Below are 15,069 nucleotides of genomic sequence, written 5' to 3' on the forward strand. Positions count from 1 at the left end.
TTGTTCATTTTATATTGATTTTTGTTTTAAACGCAACCCTACACACGACACATTGTGCGTTGAATTACGTTCTCGTTCGTTCGATCGTACTGATCTCATTGTATATGTGAATGACAGGACTAATCTTGAATATTGCTAACGGGGCCGCGCGTGAGGGACACTCCAGGCGCGTTTTATTCGAAAACCACGAGTGAATGTTGCCGCACGACAGTATTACGTCATAGCCTGGAAAAATGAATCGTAAAATATGGATCAGTTGTTCGGAGACCTTTATCATCTACGGAACTGGTATAGGTGATACATATCGGCATATGGAGCTGTGTGGCGCATTTCTACTAACAAGAACAAGCCACAGGGGGTAAAGAACTTCGGAATTAGGCGAAACACTTCATATAGTATAGAACAAATCTTATGTAACTAATGATATTGAAATATGTGGAAATATTGGCTCTAGCAACCACAAGAATTCCAATGTTCAAATCAGAACACCAGCTACGTAGAATCATAATGAATCGGGCCGTGCATTGACGAGGATATTACGAATCTGGTTAAAATACGATCACTGACTCCCAACCCATGCTTGATATGAAGGGATCACGGCAACTACTGCATTTTTTATTACGCCATTTTCCGATTTGATCATCGTGGTGACTTCATCAATCCTGCATCTGTTGTGCCCCGTATAGCTCTGTCCACATCTGACTACCACCTATAGCCCTGTGGATCCCAACCTTTGCTACCGCGCGGCACCCTCTCATAGGGGAAAATGGTTCGCGGCACTCCATAGCGCCTCGAGTACCCTGAGTGGGCGAGTAGCCTATATAGTGGTACATTGCACCGCTATAACACAAATGAGACGCGGGTTCGAGTCCAGAATCCTAGGTTTTCTCACGTGTAAGGGGCTTATATATAGGTCAGGGGTCACCAACCTTTTTGCAATCAAGAGCTACTTTTTGGGTACTGATTGAAGCGACGGGCTATCATTTATCATACCAGACTGAATTTCCGCTTCGATATTCATAGCACTGGGCAGGAATCACATTGCGGTAAGACTTCTAAGAGAGTCTTTCAATTAAATCAAAACATCTCATTTCAACTAGCTAGTCACTAGGACTTTTTAAGAAATCATGAATTACTTCGCACCATGTTTGTATAAATCTGTGGTTCTTAACCTTTTTTCTTGCAGCGCCCCCTTTCCAAAATGGCCTGGGTCTAGCGCCCCCTCCATATATGAAGGACGGTAGTAAAAACAAGGGATAAGGGTTCGAAACCCGGTTTGTCCTTTTGGGTTGGCACTTCACTATTGCAAATAGCTTGAATCGAACCCGAGAACCACCACTCGACTAATTAATGCTATTATAATAATTGTATGTGCTATATTCGGGATCAAATCAAAGTTGTTAAAACAACTATCGGGTACGGGATCATACCATCTGGTCGATTAACTTAACATGAATGTATTCCAAACAAAGCATCCGACATTACATAACGTTCATGTAAGGTTGCGGGCAGTGGCGGCTCGTGACAATATCGGGTGGTGGGGCAAGGGCCGCAAGCGACTTGTTATCAATATGACGTCACAGTAGCGTTTTTCAACGTTCATGATGGCCACATGAATTTCCCGTAAACAATCATTTTTAACGTAGGTGCCGCGAGAGGTTTGCCGGTGGCGTGACTTGAAGTGCGGTAACAAATGTTTTATTCATTGTTTTTTATTCAAATGATTATTTTACAAAATGTACGCGAACTAAGAATCGTTCCCATGCCACGAATCAATCATCAGGTTATCCTTAGTAGCATGCGTTATGATTTCGTGGTAGAGATTACGCAAGCGCCGAGTAAGACTATACCAAAAATACACAGACCAACTACCTACAAAGAGCATTCGCATGACACCTTGTGGTGTTTTAATCGTTCCATGCTCAGCAATTCTGTAAAGTGCTGCAGCGCCTCCGACCCGATTTGTATATGGATTCTCGTCCCGAAAGCGAGTCAAATCGATTTGCCCTCGTCCGAAAGTGTTTGGTACACGATCCTGATGCGTTACGACCAGGGGATAGGCAATCAAAGCGGTGGCACCCATAAACGTAAAACATTATAAAAAGCCAGCTGTTATCCATGGAAGATTAATTACGAGTCTGCCTGCCATCATTCAAGCAGGAATCAAAGCATTGTGTTAAATTGAAATGCGAGCACATATCGCATTAAACAATTTCATGAATAAATTATTTCATCTTGATGAATTTTTCACTTTTTTTCCATAACCATAACAAAATATATCGGTAAATTAACTGTCAGTGTGCCTCGAGTAATAAGGATGAAAACCACTCACTTTTCCTTAGCCATAGACATGGTTGAGTTACCTGGGCGTACGATTGGATCAATGGGCAATTTCTAGGCTGATACGGACCTAGTCGCTTTACCTCTAATTTTTGCTCTAAAGGCAGCTGGCTAAACGGCGTACGGAGCAAAGATTCAACACGATTCATGTTCACACTTGACCTGACTACTTATCTGCAGAGATGGAAATGACTATAAATCGAGAGATTGCGTATGCCTAACTGGAAAGGTCAACGAGTTCGGACACATACGCAATTGTTATCTCATAGATTGGACAAGGAAATGTCATATTGAATCCAAAACATCATTCTGAAGTACTACGGATAGCAGCCTCGGAAATTCGGTCCCGGTACAGCTTGGGAGATTCTGGCCTTGAGGCTGGAGACTGTCACACGACACATACGGCTTACGGTCTATAGTGTCTATATGTCTGCTGCAAAATCGCCTTCGGAAAATATATTACCGAATAAATACGTGGATGAAAGCCGAAAACTTGGTACACTGTTACATGAAATCATCGAGAAGTATAGCCTCATGACCGTTTTCGGTATGGTACACTGCCAAAATTAATACGAACAGATCAACGCCGAATTTTGCGTAATATTTACTGAGGAATCGGCTGATCAAGCGATCAGCTGTTAGCCGCCATCGAAAACGAAACAGCTATCGCGCTTGACAGGGGTTGTAATTGTGAGCAAATGGCCCGAAGGCCACCATTCCACGGTGAAATTGACATTGGAGAATATAAAATAAAACTAAATATTTGAATGCAAACCGAGGATGTTAGTAAACTGTTTCATGATATCATCATCTCATCACCTATCTCAGTATGGAACACAGATACACCGGCTTTTGCGTGAAATCCGCAATGCGTTAGGTAGGCTAAGTGTCAGATCAGCGCACATCTCTACCATACTCGAACTTAATAACGAAATTGCTGCCCTAATCATTGAGTGTCAACCTTGAGACTTGGCACAGCGTTCGATACTAAAATCAAGACATACCATGTAAAAGTTCATGACGGATCTAGCTAAGGAGCATCGTTAAAATCAATGGAGACCAATACCGGCTTTGCGTGAAATATGTTTGCGATACATGACCGATCAGCACACACTCGACTTTGGAAACGGAATTACTACCCTAAACTTTGAGTAGAAACCCTGAAACTTAGGACAGTGTTAAATACCACCATCACGACATGACATACCAAGTTTCAAGAATTATCATGGTGTGAAACACCATCAAAATCGACCTGTACCAGCAACGGTCGACTCAACGCATATCACGGTATCCGAGTTCAGATATAGATACGATTGTTACATCACACCTTAAGGGCGAGCAAGCATATTTGCCCCGGTTGCTCGGCCATTTTACGAATAGGAGAGAGTAAAGCAACGTTTCTTAATTGTGCGCAGCTTTGAGAGAATAGATAGTGAAAGCTTGTTATGAGCGCTACCGGGGCAAGCCCCGGCTAGGCATTCACAAAGCGAAAACACAGAAGAGAATTCGATTTTCGCGGAGACTTCGCTATGTATGGGCATTTGCAAGCGAAAGCACAAGAAGAACGCGGGTTTCGCTGTGATCTCGATATATATTGAGCGCTGTGCGTCTATAAATGGTTAAATTGTTATTGAACAGAATTTTAGGTGGGGCAATGCCCCAGTTGCCCTATAGGACGAGCCGCCACTGGTTGCGGGTCACAACACTAAACAGTATTATCCTTTATAATTCAACGAAGAAATATTCTAAAGATTTAATTTTGTAGCTCCTAAATACAAATATATTTATTTAATAATTTTGACCCAAAAGCTTCAAAGCATCTTTAATGTACGAAGGGCTCTTACTCCTAAAAGTAATAAAGTGCCAATTTCTTCGATTTCGACATGCTGTTCGCTGCGAGATAAAATACCTTTCGTTCGAAACACTTCGTGGAAAATAACCAGAGGTAGCGTGATGGCAGTATTTTAAAGGGGAATTGGCGATCTGAAAGTGCGCGCAATTAATTTTACGTGAATTATATTAAACCACTGCCTACATGGAAACATGTTGCAAACATTGTGGGCATATAGTTCGCGCGCACGGCGACGAAAAATTTCGAGATTTGACAGATTTTGTCGAATGGTAATTTGCAATGAGAACTGCACACAAAAAAAATTTACCTCGATTCACCGCGAAATGTCTGGAAGCAGGGTGGCCAGCCACTTGGCAGTAATATAACATTACCGTCACTCAATGTAAATTCAACTTACACCCGTCCGTTGATCTATCCTTACATGCCAGACTGTAATGTTACAGTCACCTCAGGTATACTCAATTTACATTCTCTCCTGTACATTTACGAGCGAGACTGTAATTTTACCGCCTACCTAGTACCTACAACCCTACATGCTGTCCTTTGTAAATCAGATTACATGCCAGCTTCTAAATTCACGTACATCCATACCTATCCCATAAAGCAACGCAATGTCAAAATACCGCTCTAAAAACGACATTGGGACAACTGTATATTCATTCATGATTCACGATGAAAAAGTATTGCTGCTGGAGGTCTAATTCTTCTTTAGGAGGAATGCAAATATAGCACAAGTGGTCCCAAGAAAAGGTGAATTAATTCCACCGCCGGATAAACTTCCAATTGTTCCTTTTTCTCGTCTTCATTCCTTCTGTGTGACTAGTATCTTGCAGTTCCACTAAAAAGAACTCATGCGTAAGCCGCTATATTAAGCAAAGTTCCTAACCTAGACATGACATTACAATAACTACTAAGACAAATAGGCAAACAAAAATATAACAATTTTTGAAGTACCGGTACTGGTACATTGTGTGATGACGGCTCCGCCTCTTACATGATATAGCAGAGATTCATGACGTACTTTATCTAATGCGGCAGTTCTCAACCTTTTTGGACATGCGCCACCCTCGGCGATAGCCAAAAAGTTTGCGCCCCCCTGCACTTATCGTCACGTCAAAAAGAGCACATCATCTAATACAGAGATAGGCAACCTTTTTGCTAATCACGGTCACATTTCATTTACTTAGGTAGCCCAAGACCGCATTCCGGGCATAGCCGCCGCATAGCAACCTATATTGCATCCAAGTCTGTCTTAAGCAGTTCAGTTCGCCAGCTATTACCAACAGCTACCCAGCGCACTGAGCTTTAGGCTACTGCCAAATCTATGAAGTAATGAATGACTTACACATGGGAATTGCTCTAAATCTTCAAAGAGTATCAAAAATTTGCTCAAATGAAGTTGAGTGCGACTGCTGGAGTTTGAATTTGACGAGCTTTCTTGAATACGAAATAAGTTTCTTCTTCAACAACAATCGTCTTCTGAAAATGGTTGTGAAACACATGTTTAGTCAGAATTCAGACAAACTTAGTCAATTTCTCGCGCCCATCAAGTTGAGAACCACTGATCTAATGTATTGAAGCAAAAGGTTTCTCATTTGAGGTGGCATGTGTGCCAAACAAATCCAGCAGTGGATGGAAACAACCGAGCAGAAGTTGGCCTACAAAATACCAAACGTTACCAACGGGTTAGTCACCACAAATACCATGGCAGCTACATTACAGCCACAAATATATTCATATAAATCTATCATTATTTCGACACGGTGTAATTTATAACGCCCTGCGGATATGCCAAATCACGGGCCCAACTCAATAAACAGAATTGCAAAATATGGCCGCTACACTACTATGCAATCCTTGGAGCGCGCCACTTTTTTAACGTCATAAGCTTATATCGGACAATTAAACAAATCCTAGAAACACTTTATATTTGGTCAAACAATCCTGGATGATGTCGAAATTAGAAGATGAATATCCCCGTATATGGAGAATCCTCATACAGTGGGGATGCAGGATGGATACAATCCTTGTGACGCGCAACTTTTCAACGTAACAAGGTTATACAAAGGCAATAGGCCAATACTAGAAATACTTTATGGTGGATGAAACTATCCCGGGCGATGTCCAAATTACAAGATGAATATCCCCGTATATAGAGAATCCTTCGACAATAGGGATGCAGGATGGATACAATCCTTGTGACGCGCAACTTTTCAACGTTACAAGGTTATATAACAGCACTAGTCCAATACTACAAACACTTTATTGTGGATGAAACGATCCCGGGCGATCTCCAAATTACAAGATGAATAGCCTCGTATATAGAGAATCCTTCTAAAATAGGGATGCAGGATGGATACAATCCTTGTGACGCGCAACTTTTCAACGTTACAAGGTTATATAACAATACTAGGCCAATACTAGAAACACTTTTTGGTGGATGAAACGATCCCGGGCGATGCCCAAATTACAAGATGAATAGCCTCGTATATAGAGAATCCTTCTAAAATAGGGATGCAGGATTGATACAATCCTTGTGACGCGCAACTTTTCAACGTTACAAGGTTATATAACAGCACAAGGCCAATACTACAAACAATTTATTGTGGATGAAACGATCCCGAGCGATCTCCAAATTACAAGATGAATATCCTCGTATATAGAGAATCCTTCTGCAATAGGGATGCAGGATGGATACAATCCTTGAGACGTGCAACTTTTCAACGTTACAAGGTTATATAACAGCACTAGTCCAATACTAAAAACAATTTATTGTGGATGAAAAGATCCCGGGCGATCTCAAAATTACAAGATGAATAGCCTCGTATATAGAGAATCCTTCTAAAATAGGGATGCAGGATGGATACAATCCTTGTGACGCGCAACTTTTCAACGTTACAAGGTTATATAACAGTACTGGGCCAATACTAGAAACACTTTATTGTGGATGAAACGATCCCGGGCGATCTCCAAATTACAAGATGAACATCCCCTTATATTGAGAATCCTTCTAAAATAGGGATGCAGGATGGATACAATCCTTGTGACGCGCAACTTTTCAACGTTACAAGGTTATATAAAAATACTAGGCCAATACTAGAAACACTTTATGGTGGATGAAACGATCCCGGGCGATGTCCAAATTACAAGATGAACATCCCCTTATATAGAGAATCCTTCTAAAATAGGGATGCAGGATGGATACAATCCTTGTGACGCACAACTTTCCAACGTTACAAGGTTATATAACAATACTAGGCCAATACTAGAAACACTTTATGGTGGATGAAACCATCCCTGGCGATGTCCAAATTACAAGATGAATATCCTCGTATATAGGGAATCCTTCTGCAATAGGGATGCAGGATGGATACAATCCTTGAGACGCGCAACTTTTCAACGTTACAAGGTTATATAACAGCACTAGTCCAATACTACAAACACTTTATTGTGGATGAAACGATCCCGGGCGATCTCCAAATTACAAGATGAATAGCCTCGTATATAGAGAATCCTTCTAAAATAGGGATGCAGGATGGATATAATCCTTGTGACGCGCAACTTTTCAACGTTACAAGGTCATATAACAGCTCTAGTCCAATACTACAAACACTTTATTGTGGATGAAACGATCCCGGGCGATCTCCAAATTACAAGATGAATAGCCTCGTATATAGAGAATCCTTCTAAAATAGGGATGCAGGATGGATACAATCCTTGTGACGTGCGAACTCGTTCAGTGTTTATCCAGCGATTGAAGTCTCGTGCTATCTAGGTAGGGAGTCTCTCAAACCCTGGCCACGGAGATCAAAATAAATCCTGTATGATCGAGCCTACTGGGAATACAGTAAATATTATATTAATCATGGTGAAGTAATATTTATTTGGCATATATACACGAACAGAAGTTTCTTGACCGATAGCTTATGTTTCATCTTTACTTCAATACTGAGCATTACAAATCCAACATGACCACGGCTCTTGTTCGTTCCGTATTACACTATCCGCTATTGCAGTCGGAGAGCATCTCGTGTGGAACCAATCACCACAGACGTTGCATTCAACCATTGTATCTTTCAATGAGCGGTTCCAAGCAATAGAGGATTTGTCCACATTTACGTACGCAAGTTTGCAGACGCAATATGTTTCAATTGTTTTTACAGCAGTTATGTCGATATTGCTTGTTTCTTGTAACTCGTATATTGGCGAAATTGTACTCGTCTCAATGATTTCCAAAACTTGACGACGCAATGACTTCTCTGGAAAGGAAACATTGGAAGGGGCCTCATTGAAACTGAGCGCAATCGCGTATCCGATCGCATAGAGTCCGCAGTCAGAACCATTGGATTGCTGTTGCATTGCCGGAAACAACACCTCGATATTACGAGCATTAGGACGGCATACTTTTGTGATACACAGCATAGTTGACGGATTGTAGGCGTCACTGCTGTAAGAAGAATCATACACATGAATTTGATTTTCGTTTTTTGAAAAGATATTTGAAACCGTAATCCAATGATTATTGTTGATATTCAATATTTGAACAAAGTTTTTGGAAGGAGTGAAAGACGGCTCTTGCTCGGGGGCATATAAATGACAACTAGCGAAGCCATCAAGATGGGGAAATCGGATTGATAGCATCCACATAACATGGTCAATGATGTCACTGTTGAGCCAACAGTTCGGCGATTCAAGAATTGCGTTGCTGTTTGCGTCAATAGCGTCGAAGCGAATCGCTGATACTCTTTCCGCCGCCAGTCGATGCTTTAGTGGTTTTATTGGCGTGATAGTAATCGAATGAGGTGCGCTCTGTAAATCCGATGGCATTGATTTGAGTCCTCGAAATTGATGTTTAGGGGGTCGAAAGTATTTCCCAGTAGTGTCAGCAGGTACTTCAGGAGGAATATGTTTTTGCCATACTTCGATCTCCTCATGGAGACACGATTCTGTGGCAGGACGTTTTGATCCACGATCTTTGTGGTCGTCTTTCTTCAATCGGCGCTCCTGTTTAATTAGTTGTTTCCTTTTCAATTGTCTTTCTTTTTTCGCCCGACACATGTTGTCATGGAATTCCATTATCAAGGCATCGTGGGTGTCGTCATACACAATCGCAATTTCGTCGAGACGGCTGAATTTTCTTCCTTTCAGTCTCGTCGCTTTCAGCTCCTGCATCGTCTTCTCCACTATCCCTTGGGTCCGGTTCCTTACTGACAGATTTTGATATTCAGATGCCTCGAGTGATTTGAAAAAACTTTCATAATTTTTATATTGAGATGATTGCCCAAAGCGACCCAAGTTCCCAGTGAACATGCTGGAAATGAATGGGAGTTTGGACAAAAAGTGTTTTTGAAAATATTTGAACATTTCGGGCGATAAATACAAATTTGTGCCAGCCCCACTAGCCTTGTCAACACGTTTACACGCCAACGTAATGACTGCTTCCAAGGAAGATAAAAACGGATCCTCGTCAGGTAAATGGGCGATGTCTTCTTGCATGGATATGAAAGTTATATCAGATAAGGCTCGCCCGCCGCTGCTTGTTGAACCAATCAAGACACTCCCGCCCGAGCGATTCATTGCGAGTGTTCAGTAGAATCGTAAAGTGGTAGATATGATTTTTCAAGAAATTCCAATCTTGGCATGTCACCAATAATCCAACAATGTACATCATGTCCTTGTAAACACTGCGATTTTGTAGGCAAAAGGTTTTCAGACTTTTCATCACGTGACTCGCACAAAGACGAAGCAAGGGCTTTTTCAAATCGCGAGCCGTCGCAGTGCCAGAAACGATTCGGAAGCAACGTTGTAAATATGTTAGCACGGTTTCATCCATCCAATTTCGGATAATTGCTTTCCTTATTACAATACTTCCATCGCATATGAAAAGTCTCGCAGAAATTTTGCCGTCGTACAAACTTTTCTTGGCATTACAAAATTCTTCAAGAAAATACGATATCGTTGCAGTGTTGTGCTTGTCGCTCACAAATGACGCAACTGCCAAGGGTGCCTTTTTCTGAACAGGGTGCCGAACTACAATTTCATAAATGTAAAAAGTTCCGTCCATTCCATGGTCAATACCACCAGATGCCTCAATGTACGCGATGTCAATTGCACTCAAATTGTGGAATATTTTGACGGTTTTTAATGACCATAGCATCAAGCCCTGTGGTCGTTGCCAACAAATCTTTTGCAGGGTTCCACGTATTCGTTTATGCTTATCTCTATCGTTCTGAGTTCGGAAAATCAGGTCCAACGAGTCCCATTGGTCCTTATCGGGTACAATAATTTTCAAAGCTTTTTGCCTGATTTTTTGTAGCACCTGCGTCGATTGAACGTTGTCCCGATTTCCCGATTTCCAAATGTCTACGGGAATCTCCTTCAAGCTCTCAATATAGATCTTTCTAGCCTTATTACTTTCCATTAATTTTGCTAGATGCTCCCTTCGTTTTCCAGTTACTTTTGTAGATCCAGTACCAGTGTGTTTGATTGTTCCAGAAAACGTGACATGGATCCGCCCAGGTTTAGTAGCGTAACTAGACGCTTAAAATTTACAATGACAGCCTGGAATTGTGCTGTACCCATAACAGACGAAAAGTCGCCGTTTTGTCGAAACTTTGTTGAAAGCATGGCGCTTGAAAGCAAAACTGCAGTAGGGATTGAATTCTCTAAACCGACTACGTATGATATCAGCCCAACCACGAAAAGTTACAGCACGATTGCAAACAGAATTAACAATATCATTCCAATTTGCGTCAGACATTTTGAAATTACATTCACGCGGCAAAGAACTGTTGGTCCATTCGCGCTTGCGGTTAAGCGGGTGCTCATGATGAATGTTTTCCGAGAAATCTTCCATCTGACCAAAATTTTCGCATTCAATATCATTGCTATTGTCAATAGCAAAGGATTCATCAGATGTAGTAAATATGTGAGAACGATCATTGCTATTTGAATCAGCCGGACCTGAATCGTTTACTGTAGGGTAGGCTCACTGGATGGCGCGGACGTGTTACTCTCCAGACATTCTGCTACTTTCTTGGTCTCACTCTCAGTGGAGCAAGGGATGGGGTCCCTGGACGGCTCGGTACAACATCCACTTAGAATTTGTAGTATTGTATCTATCCTGCATCCCTATTGTATGAGGATTCTCTATATACGGGGATATTCATCTTGTAATTTGGACATCGCCCGGGATCGTTTCATCCACCATAAAGTGTTTCTAGTATTGGCCTAGTATTGTTATATAACCTTGTAACGTTGAAAAGTTGCGCGTCACAAGGATTGTATCTATCCTGCATCCCTATTGTATGAGGATTCTCCATATACGGGGATATTCATCTTGTAATTTGGACATCGCCCGGGATCGTTTCCTGCAATAAAGTATGTGTAGTATTGGCCTATTGCTCTTATATAACCTTGTGACGTTGAAACGTTGCGCGTGACAACTTGTCACTGACAAGGATTGTATCCATCCTGCATCCCCATTGTATGAGGATTCTCCATATACGGGGATATTCATCTTGTAATTTGGACATCGCCCGGGATCGTTTCATCCACCATAAAGTGTTTCTAGTATTGGCCTAGTGCTCTTATATAACCTTGTGACGTTGAAGAGTTGCGCGTCTCAAGGATTGTATCCATACTGCATCGCCATTGTATGAGGATTCTCCATATACGGGGATATTCATCTTGTAATTGGACATCGCCCGGGATCGTTTCCTGCAATATAAGTATGTGTAGTATTGGCCTATTGCTCTTATATAACCTTGTGACGTTGAAACGTTGCGCGTGACAACTTGTCACTGACAAGGATTGTATCCATCCTGCATCCCCATTGTATGAGGATTCTCCATATACGGGGATATTCATCTTGTAATTTGGACATCGCCCGGGATCGTTTCATCCACCATAAAGTGTTTCTAGTATTGGCCTATTGCTGTTATATAACCTTGTGACGTTGAAAAGTTGCGCGTGACAAGGATTGTATCAATCCTGCATCCCCATTGTATTAGAATTCTCCATATACGGGGATATTCATCTTGTAATTTGGACATCGCCCGGGATCGTTTCATCCATCATAAAGTGTTTCTAGTATTGGCCTATTGCTGTTATATAACCTTGTGACATTGAAAAGTTGCGCGTGACAAGGATTGTATCAATCCTGCATCCCTATTGTATTAGGATTCTCCATATACGGGGATATTCATCTTGTAATTTGGACATCGCCCGGGATCGTTTCATCCACCATAAAGTGTTTCTAGTATTGGCCTATTGCTGTTATATAACCTTGTGACGTTGAAAAGTTGCGCGTGACAAGGATTGTATCAATCCTGCATCCCCATTGTATTAGAATTCTCCATATACGGGGATATTCATCTTGTAATTTGGACATCGCCCGGGATCGTTTCATCCATCATAAAGTGTTTCTAGTATTGGCCTATTGCTGTTATATAACCTTGTGACATTGAAAAGTTGCGCGTGACAAGGATTGTATCAATCCTGCATCCCTATTGTATTAGGATTCTCCATATACGGGGATATTCATCTTGTAATTTGGACATCGCCTGGGATCGTTTCATCCACCATAAAGTGTTTCTAGTATTGGCCTATTGCTGTTATATAACCTTGTGACGTTGAAAAGTTGCGCGTGACAAGGATTGTATCAATCCTGCATCCCCATTGTATTAGGATTCTCCATATACGGGGATATTCATCTCGTAATTTGGACATCGCCCGGGATCGTTTCATCCACCATAAAGTGTTTCTAGTATTGGCCTATTGCTGTTATATAACCTTGTGACGTTGAAAAGTTGCGCGTGACAAGGATTGTATCAATCCTGCATCCCCATTGTATTAGGATTCTCCATATATGGGGATATTCATCTTGTAATTTGGACATCGCCCGGGATTGTTTCATCCACCATAAAGTGTTTTTAGCATTGGCCTATTGCTGTTAGATAACCCTGTGATGTTGAAAAGTTGCGCGTCACAAGGATTGTATCCATCCTGCATCCCCATTGTATGAGGATTCTCCATATTCGGGGATATTCATCTTGTAATTTGGACATCGCCCGGGATCGTTTCATCCACCATAAAGTATTTCTAGTATTGTCCTAGTGCTGTTATATAACCTTGTGACGTTGAAAAGTTGCGCGTCACAAGGATTGTATCTATCCTGCATCCTCATTGTAGAAGGATTCTCCATATACGGGGATATTCATCTTTCTAATTTCGACATCATCCACGATTGTTTGATCAAATATATAGTGTTTCTATGATTTGCCTGGTGATGTTAGAAAGTGGCGCGCTCCTATAGGCAGGGCCACGCTGCTATTGTAGCGGCCACACTTTTTCATTGTGTTTATCGAGTTGGTCTTGTGATGTGGAATACCCGCATGACGTCATAAATTACTCCATGTCGAGATCATTGAAATAATTATATTTAGTTTATCATAATGATGGTATTTATCGAATATATTTTTGGCTGGAATGTAGCCGCCATGGTATCTGTGGTGACTAACCCGTTGGTTACGTTTGGTATTTTGTAGGCTGAGAATTTGTAGGCCAACTTCTGCTCGGTATGGAACCATCTCTATGCTATGGCCCGAAAATTACATGAACAAGCCAACAGTTTCAACTAATCTGTGGCGGAGTATGTGGTGTCACAGGTCACTATGTAAGTCGACTAATATCCCAAAATAGAACAGAGAATGCGGCGAATGAAATATTTCAATAATGAAATAAAGTCATCCCGGTGGTGTGCACAGTCGTAGATTTTCACGGTAACAAATACTATGTAGTACCTTTTACGATGCGTATCCCATTCAGCATTCCTAGGAATCTTCAACGCTCCACTTTCATCAAGCACAACAAGCTTCGCACCACCCGGGTTAGAATCCCGGTACGTTTAGCGAGACACCGATTCCATATTGGCGCTCCATCTTTGCTCAAATCTCAAAATGGCCAAACGACGATACGACACTCGAACGATTTCAAAATGAGTGGTATTCATCCGCTGACATGCAACCAATAATATTTACTGGCCACGTAATAATGTTTGATTTTAGGTCGTATTTTTTCATACAGAAACATTTATCACTACATATAGTCCCTTTCTTTTCCATCTAATCTCGTATAAATTGATATATATTGCACGTGATGTTCACTACTTACTGTACTTACTTAACCAGACGCTGCTTGTGATGTCACAGTTGTGCGTTGGTTGTTTACTACGAATCTCAGAAAAAGCAGTAACGCGTAACCCTAACCTACTGTAACCTATGACAGATCGCCATGTCCGCCATTAACAAATGGTCAACTGAGCATGCGGTGCTGATATTTCTAGTTTGCCGAACAATATTATACATCCTAAACTTATATTTTAACTTATCATTCCTATCCGTGGTAACCAACGAGACCGGCCGTATAGCCATAGCCTTATAATATAAGATAGTGGCTATGGCAGGGTTGTAACCAAGTCACATGGTTCCGAGTCACGAGTCAATCTGACTTTTGTGGTTTTGACTCGAGTCGAGTCGAGTCATTTTCAATTCATCACCGACTCGAGTCCGAGTCCAAGTCACCGTTTTAAGGGTCAAGTCCGAGTCATAGTGTTATGACTCGAGTCGAGTCCAAGTCACAGTATTGAAGTCATGTTCAACTTATGTTTTCAATCCTGCTTGGGTGATATCGAATTCCTTGCTTGCCAAACATGCTTATTTTGTCCCTATCATAGTCTTGGCACAAGTTTATTTAGTTAGGCAGATAACAGACAGTTCCTGGCCTCATATACCGATGCTACAGATAGACGAGACAGGCCGCCAATACGATAACGTTACTAATCTTAGAACTTTAAATCAAATATCTGTCTTGTCAGT

General features: G+C 41.4%; 2 long non-coding RNA genes across 3 annotated transcripts; one reads left to right on the top strand and one right to left on the bottom strand.

Annotated features, from left to right (window-relative positions):
* Nucleotides 1–402: 402 nt before the first annotated feature.
* Nucleotides 403–4,941, top strand: LOC145439475 (uncharacterized). The gene is made up of 2 exons (XR_013915228.1): nucleotides 403–4,029; nucleotides 4,905–4,941. It is a non-coding gene; the product is annotated as an uncharacterized LOC145439475 (long non-coding RNA).
* On the bottom strand, nucleotides 4,828–14,640 carry LOC145439474 (uncharacterized). Of its 2 annotated transcripts, none has more exons than XR_013915226.1 (2): nucleotides 13,996–14,640; nucleotides 4,828–5,030 (listed from the first exon to the last, which is right to left on the bottom strand). It is a non-coding gene; the product is annotated as an uncharacterized LOC145439474 (long non-coding RNA). The 2 variants fall into 2 exon arrangements; XR_013915227.1 differs by lacking the exon at nucleotides 13,996–14,640 and adding an exon at nucleotides 5,538–5,821.
* Between the last annotated feature and the right edge of the window lie 429 nt (nucleotides 14,641–15,069).

The sequence above is a fragment of the Botryllus schlosseri genome, chromosome 5, assembly GCF_051294905.1.
Source record: "Botryllus schlosseri isolate E-star chromosome 5, Bs_hap1, whole genome shotgun sequence".
NCBI lineage: Eukaryota > Metazoa > Chordata > Ascidiacea > Stolidobranchia > Styelidae > Botryllus > Botryllus schlosseri.